The sequence below is a fragment of the Petromyzon marinus genome, unplaced genomic scaffold (genome assembly GCF_048934315.1).
Source record: "Petromyzon marinus isolate PM22_M1 ecotype Great Lakes invasive population unplaced genomic scaffold, UKy_Petmar_22M1.pri1.0 PM_G_Scaffold_39, whole genome shotgun sequence".
In the NCBI taxonomy this organism is placed as follows: Eukaryota; Metazoa; Chordata; class Hyperoartia; order Petromyzontiformes; family Petromyzontidae; genus Petromyzon; species Petromyzon marinus.
This window is the reverse complement of record NW_027422972.1, coordinates 1,805,248-1,820,994: the sequence shown is the minus strand read 5'-3', so window position 1 is coordinate 1,820,994 and position 15,747 is coordinate 1,805,248.

Below are 15,747 nucleotides of genomic sequence, written 5' to 3'. Positions count from 1 at the left end.
TCCATAGACTACTCACACAGAGACCCATAGACTATTCACAAAGAGACCCATAGACTCGTCACACAGAGACTCATAGACTACTCACACAGACACCCATAGACTACTCACACAGAGACCCATAGACTACTCTCACAGAGACCCATAGACTCATCACACAAAGACCCATAGACTCACACTGAGACCCATAGACTACTCACACAGACACCCATAGACTACTCACACAGACACCCATAGACTACTCACACAGAGAACCATAGACTCACACAGAGACCCATAGACTCATCACACCGAGACCCATAGACTACTCACACAGAGACCCATAGACTCACCACACAGAGACTCATAGACTCCTCACAAAGAGACCCATAGACTCATCACACAGAGACCCATAGACTACTCACACAGAGACCCACAGACTCACACAGAGACCCATAGACTACTCACACAGAGACCCATAGACTCACGCAGAGACCCATAGACTACTCACACAGAGACCCATAGACTCATCACACAGAGACCCATAGACTTCTCACAGAAACCCATAGACTACTCACACAGAGTCCCATAGACTCACACAGACACCCATAGACTACTCACACAGAGACCCATAGACTCATCACACAGAGACCCATAGACTACTCACACAGAGACCCATAGACTACTCACACAGAGACCCATAGACTCATCACACAGAGACCCATAGACTACTCACACAGACACCCATAGACTACTCACACAAAGACCCATAGACTACTCACACAGAGACCCATAGACTACTCACACAGACACCCATAGACTACTCACACAGACACCCATAGACTACTCACACAGAGACCCATAGACTCATCACACAGACACCCATAGACTACTCACACAGAGACCCATAGACTCACACAGAGACCCATAGACTCATCACACAGACACCCAAAAACTACTCACACAGAGACCGATAGACTCACACAGAGACCCATAGACTACTCACACAAAGACCCATAGAGTACTCACACAGAGACCCATAGACTACTCACACAGACACCCATAGACTACTCACACAGAGACCCATAGACTCATCACACAGAGACCCATAGCCTACTCACACAGACACCTATAGACTACTCACACAGAGACCCCTAGACTCACACAGAGACCCATAGACTCATCACACAGACACCCAAAGACTACTCACACAGAGACCCATAGACTACTCACACAAAGACCCATAGACTGCTCACACAGACACCCATAGACTCCTCACACAGACACCCAAAGTCTACTCACACAGAGACCCATATACTCATCACACAGACACCCATAGACTACTCACACAGAGACCCATAGACTCACACAGAGACCCATAGACTCATCACACAGACACCCAAAGACTACTCACACAGAGACCCATAGACTACTCACACAAAGACCCATAGACTGCTCACACAGACACCCATAGACTGCTCACACAGACACCCAAAGTCTACTCACACAGAGACCCATAGACTCATCACACAGACACCCATAGACTACTCACACAGAGACCCATAGACTCACACAGAGACCCATAGACTCATCACACAGACACCCAAAAACTACTCACACAGAGACCCATAGACTCACACTAAGACCCATAGACTACTCACACAGACACCCATAGACTACTCACACAGAGACCCATAGACTACTCACACAGACTCCCATAGACTACTCACACAGAGACCCATAGACTACTCACACAGAGACCCATAGACTCATCACACAGAGACCCATAGACTCACACAGATATCCATAGACTACTCACACAGAGCCCCATAGACTCACACAGACACCCATAGACTACTCACACAGAGATCCATAGACTATTCACAAAGAGACCCATAGACTCGTCACACAGAGACCCATAGACTACTCACACAGAAACCCACAGACTCACACAGAGACCCATAGACTACTCACACAGAGACCCATAGACTCATCACACAGAGACTCATAGATTACTCACACAGACACCCATAGACTACTCACACAGAGACCCATAGACTACTCTCACAGAGACCCATAGACTCATCACACAAAGACCCATAGACTACTCACACAGAGACCCACAGACTCACAAAGAGACCCATAGACTACTCACACAGAGACTCATAGACTCACCACACAGAGACTCATAGACTACTCACAAAGAGACCCATAGACTCATCACACAGAGACCCATAGACTACTCACACAGAGACCCACAGACTCACACAGAGACCCATAGACTACTCACACAGAGACTCATAGACTCACGCAGAGACCCATAGACTACTCACACAGAGACCCATAGACTCATCACACAGAGACCCATAGACTACTCACAGAAACCCATAGACTACTCACACAGAGTCCCATAGACTCACACAGACACCCATAGACTACTCACACAGAGACCCATAGACTCATCACACAGAGACCCATAGACTACTCACACAGAGACCCATAGACTACTCACACAGAGACCCATAGACTCATCACACAGAGACCCATAGACTACTCACACAGACACCCATAGACTACTCACACAAAGACCCATAGACTACTCACACAGAGACCCATAGACTACTCACACAGACACCCATAGACTACTCACACAGACACCCATAGACTACTCACACAGAGACCCATAGACTCATCACACAGACACCCATAGACTACTCACACAGAGACCCATAGACTCACACAGAGACCCATAGACTCATCACACAGACACCCAAAAACTACTCACACAGAGACCGATAGACTCACACAGAGACCCATAGACTACTCACACAAAGACCCATAGAGTACTCACACAGAGACCCATAGACTACTCACACAGACACCCATAGACTACTCACACAGAGACCCATAGACTACTCACATAGAGACCGATAGACTCATCACACAGAGACCCATAGACTCACACTAAGACCCATAGACTACTCACACAGACACCCATAGACTACTCACACAGAGACCCATAGACTACTCACACAGACTCCCATAGACTACTCACACAGAGACCCATAGACTACTCACACAGAGACCCATAGACTCATCACACAGAGACCCATAGACTCACACAGATATCCATAGACTACTCACACAGAGCCCCATAGACTCACACAGACACCCATAGACTACTCACACAGAGATCCATGGACTATTCACAAAGAGACCCATAGACTCGTCACACAGAGACCCATAGACTACTCACACAGAAACCCACAGACTCACACAGAGACCCATAGACTACTCACACAGAGACCCATAGACTCATCACACAGAGACTCATAGACTACTCACACAGACACCCATAGACTACTCACACAGAGACCCATAGACTACTCTCACAGAGACCCATAGACTCATCACACAAAGACCCATAGACTACTCACACAGAGACCCACAGACTCACAAAGAGACCCATAGACTACTCACACAGAGACTCATAGACTCACCACACAGAGACTCATAGACTACTCACAAAGAGACCCATAGACTCATCACACAGAGACCCATAGACTACTCACACAGAGACCCACAGACTCACACAGAGACCCATAGACTACTCACACAGAGACTCATAGACTCACGCAGAGACCCATAGACTACTCACACAGAGACCCATAGACTCATCACACAGAGACCCATAGACTACTCACAGAAACCCATAGACTACTCACACAGAGTCCCATAGACTCACACTAAGACCCATAGACTACTCACACAGACACCCATAGACTACTCACACAGAGACCCATAGACTACTCACACAGACTCCCATAGACTACTCACACAGAGACCCATAGACTACTCACACAGAGACCCATAGACTCATCACACAGAGACCCATAGACTCACACAGATATCCATAGACTACTCACACAGAGCCCCATAGACTCACACAGACACCCATAGACTACTCACACAGAGACCTATAGACTCATCACACATAGACCCATAGACTACTCACACAGAAACCCATAGACTACTCACACAGAGATCCATAGACTCACACAGACACCCATAGACTACTCACACAGAGATCCATAGACTCATCACACAGTGATCCATAGACTACTCACACAGAGACCCATAGACTATTCACAAAGAGACCCATAGACTCGTCACACAGAGACTCATAGACTACTCACACAGACACCCATAGACTACTCACACAGAGACCCATAGACTACTCTCACAGAGACCCATAGACTCATCACACAAAGACCCATAGAGTCACACTGAGACCCATAGACTACTCACACAGACACCCATAGACTACTCACACAGACACCCATAGACTACTCACACAGAGAACCATAGACTCACACAGAGACCCATAGACTCATCACACCGAGACCCATAGACTACTCACACAGAGACCCATAGACTCACCACACAGAGACTCATAGACTCCTCACAAAGAGACCCATAGACTCATCACACAGAGACCCATAGACTACTCACACAGAGACCCACAGACTCACACAGAGACCCATAGACTACTCACACAGAGACCCATAGACTCACGCAGAGACCCATAGACTACTCACACAGAGACCCATAGACTCATCACACAGAGACCCATAGACTTCTCACAGAAACCCATAGACTACTCACACAGAGTCCCATAGACTCACACAGACACCCATAGACTACTCACACAGAGACCCATAGACTCATCACACAGAGACCCATAGACTACTCACACAGAGACCCATAGACTACTCACACAGAGACCCATAGACTCATCACACAGAGACCCATAGACTACTCACACAGACACCCATAGACTACTCACACAAAGACCCATAGACTACTCACACAGAGACCCATAGACTACTCACACAGACACCCATAGACTACTCACACAGACACCCATAGACTACTCACACAGAGACCCATAGACTCATCACACAGACACCCATAGACTACTCACACAGAGACCCATAGACTCACACAGAGACCCATAGACTCATCACACAGACACCCAAAAACTACTCACACAGAGACCGATAGACTCACACAGAGACCCATAGACTACTCACACAAAGACCCATAGAGTACTCACACAGAGACCCATAGACTACTCACACAGACACCCATAGACTACTCACACAGAGACCCATAGACTCATCACACAGAGACCCATAGCCTACTCACACAGACACCTATAGACTACTCACACAGAGACCCCTAGACTCACACAGAGACCCATAGACTCATCACACAGACACCCAAAGACTACTCACACAGAGACCCATAGACTACTCACACAAAGACCCATAGACTGCTCACACAGACACCCATAGACTCCTCACACAGACACCCAAAGTCTACTCACACAGAGACCCATATACTCATCACACAGACACCCATAGACTACTCACACAGAGACCCATAGACTCACACAGAGACCCATAGACTCATCACACAGACACCCAAAGACTACTCACACAGAGACCCATAGACTACTCACACAAAGACCCATAGACTGCTCACACAGACACCCATAGACTGCTCACACAGACACCCAAAGTCTACTCACACAGAGACCCATAGACTCATCACACAGACACCCATAGACTACTCACACAGAGACCCATAGACTCACACAGAGACCCATAGACTCATCACACAGGCACCCAAAAACTACTCACACAGAGACCCATAGACTCACACTAAGACCCATAGACTACTCACACAGACACCCATAGACTACTCACACAGAGACCCATAGACTACTCACACAGACTCCCATAGACTACTCACACAGAGACCCATAGACTACTCACACAGAGACCCATAGACTCATCACACAGAGACCCATAGACTCACACAGATATCCATAGACTACTCACACAGAGCCCCATAGACTCACACAGACACCCATAGACTACTCACACAGAGATCCATAGACTATTCACAAAGAGACCCATAGACTCGTCACACAGAGACCCATAGACTACTCACACAGAAACCCACAGACTCACACAGAGACCCATAGACTACTCACACAGAGACCCATAGACTCATCACACAGAGACTCATAGATTACTCACACAGACACCCATAGACTACTCACACAGAGACCCATAGACTACTCTCACAGAGACCCATAGACTCATCACACAAAGACCCATAGACTACTCACACAGAGACCCACAGACTCACAAAGAGACCCATAGACTACTCACACAGAGACTCATAGACTCACCACACAGAGACTCATAGACTACTCACAAAGAGACCCATAGACTCATCACACAGAGACCCATAGACTACTCACACAGAGACCCACAGACTCACACAGAGACCCATAGACTACTCACACAGAGACTCATAGACTCACGCAGAGACCCATAGACTACTCACACAGAGACCCATAGACTCATCACACAGAGACCCATAGACTACTCACAGAAACCCATAGACTACTCACACAGAGTCCCATAGACTCACACTAAGACCCATAGACTACTCACACAGACACCCATAGACTACTCACACAGAGACCCATAGACTACTCACACAGACTCCCATAGACTACTCACACAGAGACCCATAGACTACTCACACAGAGACCCATAGACTCATCACACAGAGACCCATAGACTCACACAGATATCCATAGACTACTCACACAGAGCCCCATAGACTCACACAGACACCCATAGACTACTCACACAGAGACCTATAGACTCATCACACATAGACCCATAGACTACTCACACAGAAACCCATAGACTACTCACACAGAGATCCATAGACTCACACAGACACCCATAGACTACTCACACAGAGATCCATAGACTCATCACACAGTGATCCATAGACTACTCACACAGAGACCCATAGACTATTCACAAAGAGACCCATAGACTCGTCACACAGAGACTCATAGACTACTCACACAGACACCCATAGACTACTCACACAGAGACCCATAGACTACTCTCACAGAGACCCATAGACTCATCACACAAAGACCCATAGACTCACACTGAGACCCATAGACTACTCACACAGACACCCATAGACTACTCACACAGACACCCATAGACTACTCACACAGAGAACCATAGACTCACACAGAGACCCATAGACTCATCACACCGAGACCCATAGACTACTCACACAGAGACCCATAGACTCACCACACAGAGACTCATAGACTCCTCACAAAGAGACCCATAGACTCATCACACAGAGACCCATAGACTACTCACACAGAGACCCACAGACTCACACAGAGACCCATAGACTACTCACACAGAGACCCATAGACTCACGCAGAGACCCATAGACTACTCACACAGAGACCCATAGACTCATCACACAGAGACCCATAGACTTCTCACAGAAACCCATAGACTACTCACACAGAGTCCCATAGACTCACACAGACACCCATAGACTACTCACACAGAGACCCATAGACTCATCACACAGAGACCCATAGACTACTCACACAGAGACCCATAGACTACTCACACAGAGACCCATAGACTCATCACACAGAGACCCATAGACTACTCACACAGACACCCATAGACTACTCACACAAAGACCCATAGACTACTCACACAGAGACCCATAGACTACTCACACAGACACCCATAGACTACTCACACAGACACCCATAGACTACTCACACAGAGACCCATAGACTCATCACACAGACACCCATAGACTACTCACACAGAGACCCATAGACTCACACAGAGACCCATAGACTCATCACACAGACACCCAAAAACTACTCACACAGAGACCGATAGACTCACACAGAGACCCATAGACTACTCACACAAAGACCCATAGAGTACTCACACAGAGACCCATAGACTACTCACACAGACACCCATAGACTACTCACACAGAGACCCATAGACTCATCACACAGAGACCCATAGCCTACTCACACAGACACCCAAAGACTACTCACACAGAGACCCATAGACTACTCACACAAAGACCCATAGACTGCTCACACAGACACCCATAGACTCCTCACACAGACACCCAAAGTCTACTCACACAGAGACCCATATACTCATCACACAGACACCCATAGACTACTCACACAGAGACCCATAGACTCACACAGAGACCCATAGACTCATCACACAGACACCCAAAGACTACTCACACAGAGACCCATAGACTACTCACACAAAGACCCATAGACTGCTCACACAGACACCCATAGACTGCTCACACAGACACCCAAAGTCTACTCACACAGAGACCCATAGACTCATCACACAGACACCCATAGACTACTCACACAGAGACCCATAGACTCACACAGAGACCCATAGACTCATCACACAGACACCCAAAAACTACTCACACAGAGACCCATAGACTCACACAGAGACCCATAGACTACTCACACAGAGACCCATAGACTACTCACACAGACACCCATAGACTACTCACACAGAGACCCATAGACTACTCACATAGAGACCGATAGACTCATCATACAGAGACCCATAGACTCACACTAAGACCCATAGACTACTCACACAGACACCCATAGACTACTCACACAGAGACCCATAGACTCACACAGACACCCATAGACTACTCACACAGAGACCTATAGACTCATCACACATAGACCCATAGACTACTCACACAGAAACCCATAGACTACTCACACAGAGATCCATAGACTCACACAGACACCCATAGACTACTCACACAGAGATCCATAGACTCATCACACAGTGATCCATAGACTACTCACACAGAGACCCATAGACTATTCACAAAGAGACCCATAGACTCGTCACACAGAGACTCATAGACTACTCACACAGACACCCATAGACTACTCACACAGAGACCCATAGACTACTCTCACAGAGACCCATAGACTCATCACACAAAGACCCATAGACTCACACTGAGACCCATAGACTACTCACACAGACACCCATAGACTACTCACACAGACACCCATAGACTACTCACACAGAGAACCATAGACTCACACAGAGACCCATAGACTCATCACACCGAGACCCATAGACTACTCACACAGAGACCCATAGACTCACCACACAGAGACTCATAGACTCCTCACAAAGAGACCCATAGACTCATCACACAGAGACCCATAGACTACTCACACAGAGACCCACAGACTCACACAGAGACCCATAGACTACTCACACAGAGACCCATAGACTCACGCAGAGACCCATAGACTACTCACACAGAGACCCATAGACTCATCACACAGAGACCCATAGACTTCTCACAGAAACCCATAGACTACTCACACAGAGTCCCATAGACTCACACAGACACCCATAGACTACTCACACAGAGACCCATAGACTCATCACACAGAGACCCATAGACTACTCACACAGAGACCCATAGACTACTCACACAGAGACCCATAGACTCATCACACAGAGACCCATAGACTACTCACACAGACACCCATAGACTACTCACACAAAGACCCATAGACTACTCACACAGAGACCCATAGACTACTCACACAGACACCCATAGACTACTCACACAGACACCCATAGACTACTCACACAGAGACCCATAGACTCATCACACAGACACCCATAGACTACTCACACAGAGACCCATAGACTCACACAGAGACCCATAGACTCATCACACAGACACCCAAAAACTACTCACACAGAGACCGATAGACTCACACAGAGACCCATAGACTACTCACACAAAGACCCATAGAGTACTCACACAGAGACCCATAGACTACTCACACAGACACCCATAGACTACTCACACAGAGACCCATAGACTCATCACACAGAGACCCATAGCCTACTCACACAGACACCCAAAGACTACTCACACAGAGACCCATAGACTACTCACACAAAGACCCATAGACTGCTCACACAGACACCCATAGACTCCTCACACAGACACCCAAAGTCTACTCACACAGAGACCCATATACTCATCACACAGACACCCATAGACTACTCACACAGAGACCCATAGACTCACACAGAGACCCATAGACTCATCACACAGACACCCAAAGACTACTCACACAGAGACCCATAGACTACTCACACAAAGACCCATAGACTGCTCACACAGACACCCATAGACTGCTCACACAGACACCCAAAGTCTACTCACACAGAGACCCATAGACTCATCACACAGACACCCATAGACTACTCACACAGAGACCCATAGACTCACACAGAGACCCATAGACTCATCACACAGACACCCAAAAACTACTCACACAGAGACCCATAGACTCACACAGAGACCCATAGACTACTCACACAGAGACCCATAGACTACTCACACAGACACCCATAGACTACTCACACAGAGACCCATAGACTACTCACATAGAGACCGATAGACTCATCATACAGAGACCCATAGACTCACACTAAGACCCATAGACTACTCACACAGACACCCATAGACTACTCACACAGAGACCCATAGACTACTCACACAGACTCCCATAGACTACTCACACAGAGACCCATAGACTACTCACACAGAGACCCATAGACTCATCACACAGAGACCCATAGACTCACACAGATATCCATAGACTACTCACACAGAGCCCCATAGACTCACACAGACACCCATAGACTACTCACACATAGACCCATAGACTACTCACACAGACACCCATAGACTACTCACACAGAGACCCATAGACTCATCACACAGAGACCCATAGACTACTCACACAGACACCCATAGACTACTCACACAGACACCCATAGACTACTCACACAGAGACCCATAGACTCATCACACAGACACCCATAGACTACTCACACAGTGACCCATAGACTCACACAGAGACCCATAGACTCATCACACAGACACCCAAAAACTACTCACACAGAGACCGATAGACTCACACAGAGACCCATAGACTACTCACACAGAGACCCATAGACTACTCACACAGAGACCCATAGACTCATCACACAGAGACCCATAGACTCACACAGATATCCATAGACTACTCACACAGAGCCCCATAGACTCACACAGACACCCATAGACTACTCACACATAGACCCATAGACTACTCACACAGACACCCATAGACTACTCACACAGAGACCCATAGACTCATCACACAGAGACCCATAGACTACTCACACAGACACCCATAGACTACTCACACAGAGACCCATAGACTACTCACACAGACACCCATAGACTACTCACACAGACACCCATAGACTACTCACACAGAGACCCATAGACTCACACAGAGACCCATAGACTCATCACACAGACACCCAAAAACTACTCACACAGAGACCGATAGACTCACACAGAGACCCATAGACTACTCACACAAAGACCCATAGAGTACTCACACAGAGACCCATAGACTACTCACACAGACACCCATAGACTACTCACACAGAGACCCATAGACTCATCACACAGAGACCCATAGCCTACTCACACAGACACCTATAGACTACTCACACAGAGACCCCTAGACTCACACAGAGACCCATAGACTCATCACACAAACACCCAAAGACTACTCACACAGAGACCCATAGACTACTCACACAAAGAACCATAGACTACTCACACAGACACCCAAAGTCTACTCACACAGAGACCCATAGACTCATCACACAGACACCCATAGACTACTCACACAGAGACCCATAGACTCACACAGAGACCCATAGACTCATCACACAGACACCCAAAGACTACTCACACAGAGACCCATAGACTACTCACACAAAGACCCATAGACTGCTCACACAGAATCCCATAGACTACTCACACAGAGACCCATAGACTACTCACACAGAGACCCATAGACTCATCACACAGAGACCCATAGACTCACACAGATATCCATAGACTACTCACACAGAGCCCCATAGACTCACACAGACACCCATAGACTACTCACACATAGACCCATAGACTACTCACACAGACACCCATAGACTACTCACACAGAGACCCATAGACTCATCACACAGAGACCCATAGACTACTCACACAGACACCCATAGACTACTCACACAGACACCCATAGACTACTCACACAGAGACCCATAGACTCATCACACAGACACCCATAGACTACTCACACAGTGACCCATAGACTCACACAGAGACCCATAGACTCATCACACAGACACCCAAAAACTACTCACACAGAGACCGATAGACTCACACAGAGACCCATAGACTACTCACACAAAGACCCATAGACTACTCACACAGAGACCCATAGACTACTCACACAGACACCCATAGACTACTCACACAGACACCCATAGACTACTCACACAGAGACCCATAGACTCACACAGAGACCCATAGACTCATCACACAGACACCCAAAAACTACTCACACAGAGACCGATAGACTCACACAGAGACCCATAGACTACTCACACAAAGACCCATAGACTACTCACACAGAGACCCATAGACTACTCACACAGACACCCATAGACTACTCACACAGAGACCCATAGACTCATCACACAGAGACCCATAGCCTACTCACACAGACACCTATAGACTACTCACACAGAGACCCCTAGACTCACACAGAGACCCATAGACTCATCACACAAACACCCAAAGACTACTCACACAGAGACCCATAGACTACTCACACAAAGACCCATAGACTGCTCACACAGACACCCATAGACTACTCACACAGAGACCCATAGACTCATCACACAAACACCCAAAGACTACTCACACAGAGACCCATAGACTCATCACACAAACACCCAAAGACTACTCACACAGAGACCCATAGACTACTCACACAAAGACCCATAGACTACTCACACAGACACCCAAAGTCTACTCACACAGAGACCCATAGACTCATCACACAGACACCCATAGACTACTCACACAGAGACCCATAGACTCACACAGAGACCCATAGACTCATCACACAGACACCCAAAGACTACTCACACAGAGACCCATAGACTACTCACACAAAGACCCATAGACTGCTCACACAGACACCCATAGACTGCTCACACAGACACCCAAAGTCTACTCACACAGAGACCCATAGACTCATCACACAGACACCCATAGACTACTCACACAGAGACCCATAGACTCACACAGAGACCCATAGACTCATCACACAGACACCCAAAAACTACTCACACAGAGACCCATAGACTCACACAGAGACCCATAGACTACTCACACAGAGACCCATAGACTACTCACACAGACACCCATAGACTACTCACACAGAGACCCATAGACTACTCACATAGAGACCGATAGACTCATCATACAGAGACCCATAGACTCACACTAAGACCCATAGACTACTCACACAGACACCCATAGACTACTCACACAGAGACCCATAGACTACTCACACAGACTCCCATAGACTACTCACACAGAGACCCATAGACTACTCACACAGAGACCCATAGACTCATCACACAGAGACCCATAGACTCACACAGATATCCATAGACTACTCACACAGAGCCCCATAGACTCACACAGACACCCATAGACTACTCACACATAGACCCATAGACTACTCACACAGACACCCATAGACTACTCACACAGAGACCCATAGACTCATCACACAGAGACCCATAGACTACTCACACAGACACCCATAGACTACTCACACAGACACCCATAGACTACTCACACAGAGACCCATAGACTCATCACACAGACACCCATAGACTACTCACACAGTGACCCATAGACTCACACAGAGACCCATAGACTCATCACACAGACACCCAAAAACTACTCACACAGAGACCGATAGACTCACACAGAGACCCATAGACTACTCACACAGAGACCCATAGACTACTCACACAGAGACCCATAGACTCATCACACAGAGACCCATAGACTCACACAGATATCCATAGACTACTCACACAGAGCCCCATAGACTCACACAGACACCCATAGACTACTCACACATAGACCCATAGACTACTCACACAGACACCCATAGACTACTCACACAGAGACCCATAGACTCATCACACAGAGACCCATAGACTACTCACACAGACACCCATAGACTACTCACACAGAGACCCATAGACTACTCACACAGACACCCATAGACTACTCACACAGACACCCATAGACTACTCACACAGAGACCCATAGACTCACACAGAGACCCATAGACTCATCACACAGACACCCAAAAACTACTCACACAGAGACCGATAGACTCACACAGAGACCCATAGACTACTCACACAAAGACCCATAGAGTACTCACACAGAGACCCATAGACTACTCACACAGACACCCATAGACTACTCACACAGAGACCCATAGACTCATCACACAGAGACCCATAGCCTACTCACACAGACACCTATAGACTACTCACACAGAGACCCCTAGACTCACACAGAGACCCATAGACTCATCACACAAACACCCAAAGACTACTCACACAGAGACCCATAGACTACTCACACAAAGAACCATAGACTGCTCACACAGACACCCATAGACTACTCACACAGAGACCCATAGACTCATCACACAAACAACCAAAGACTACTCACACAGAGACCCATAGACTCATCACACAAACACCCAAAGACTACTCACACAGAGACCCATAGACTACTCACACAAAGACCCATAGACTACTCACACAGACACCCAAAGTCTACTCACACAGAGACCCATAGACTCATCACACAGACACCCATAGACTACTCACACAGAGACCCATAGACTCACACAGAGACCCATAGACTCATCACACAGACACCCAAAGACTACTCACACAGAGACCCATAGACTACTCACACAAAGACCCATAGACTGCTCACACAGAATCCCATAGACTACTCACACAGAGACCCATAGACTACTCACACAGAGACCCATAGACTCATCACACAGAGACCCATAGACTCACACAGATATCCATAGACTACTCACACAGAGCCCCATAGACTCACACAGACACCCATAGACTACTCACACATAGACCCATAGACTACTCACACAGACACCCATAGACTACTCACACAGAGACCCATAGACTCATCACACAGAGACCCATAGACTACTCACACAGACACCCATAGACTACTCACACAGACACCCATAGACTACTCACACAGAGACCCATAGACTCATCACACAGACACCCATAGACTACTCACACAGTGACCCATAGACTCACACAGAGACCCATAGACTCATCACACAGACACCCAAAAACTACTCACACAGAGACCGATAGACTCACACAGAGACCCATAGACTACTCACACAAAGACCCATAGACTACTCACACAGAGACCCATAGACTACTCACACAGACACCCATAGACTACTCACACAGACACCCATAGACTACTCACACAGAGACCCATAGACTCACACAGAGACCCATAGACTCATCACACAGACACCCAAAAACTACTCACACAGAGACCGATAGACTCACACAGAGACCCATAGACTACTCACACAAAGACCCATAGACTACTCACACAGAGACCCATAGACTACTCACACAGACACCCATAGACTACTCACACAGAGACCCATAGACTCATCACACAGAGACCCATAGCCTACTCACACAGACACCTATAGACTACTCACACAGAGACCCCTAGACTCACACAGAGACCCATAGACTCATCACACAAACACCC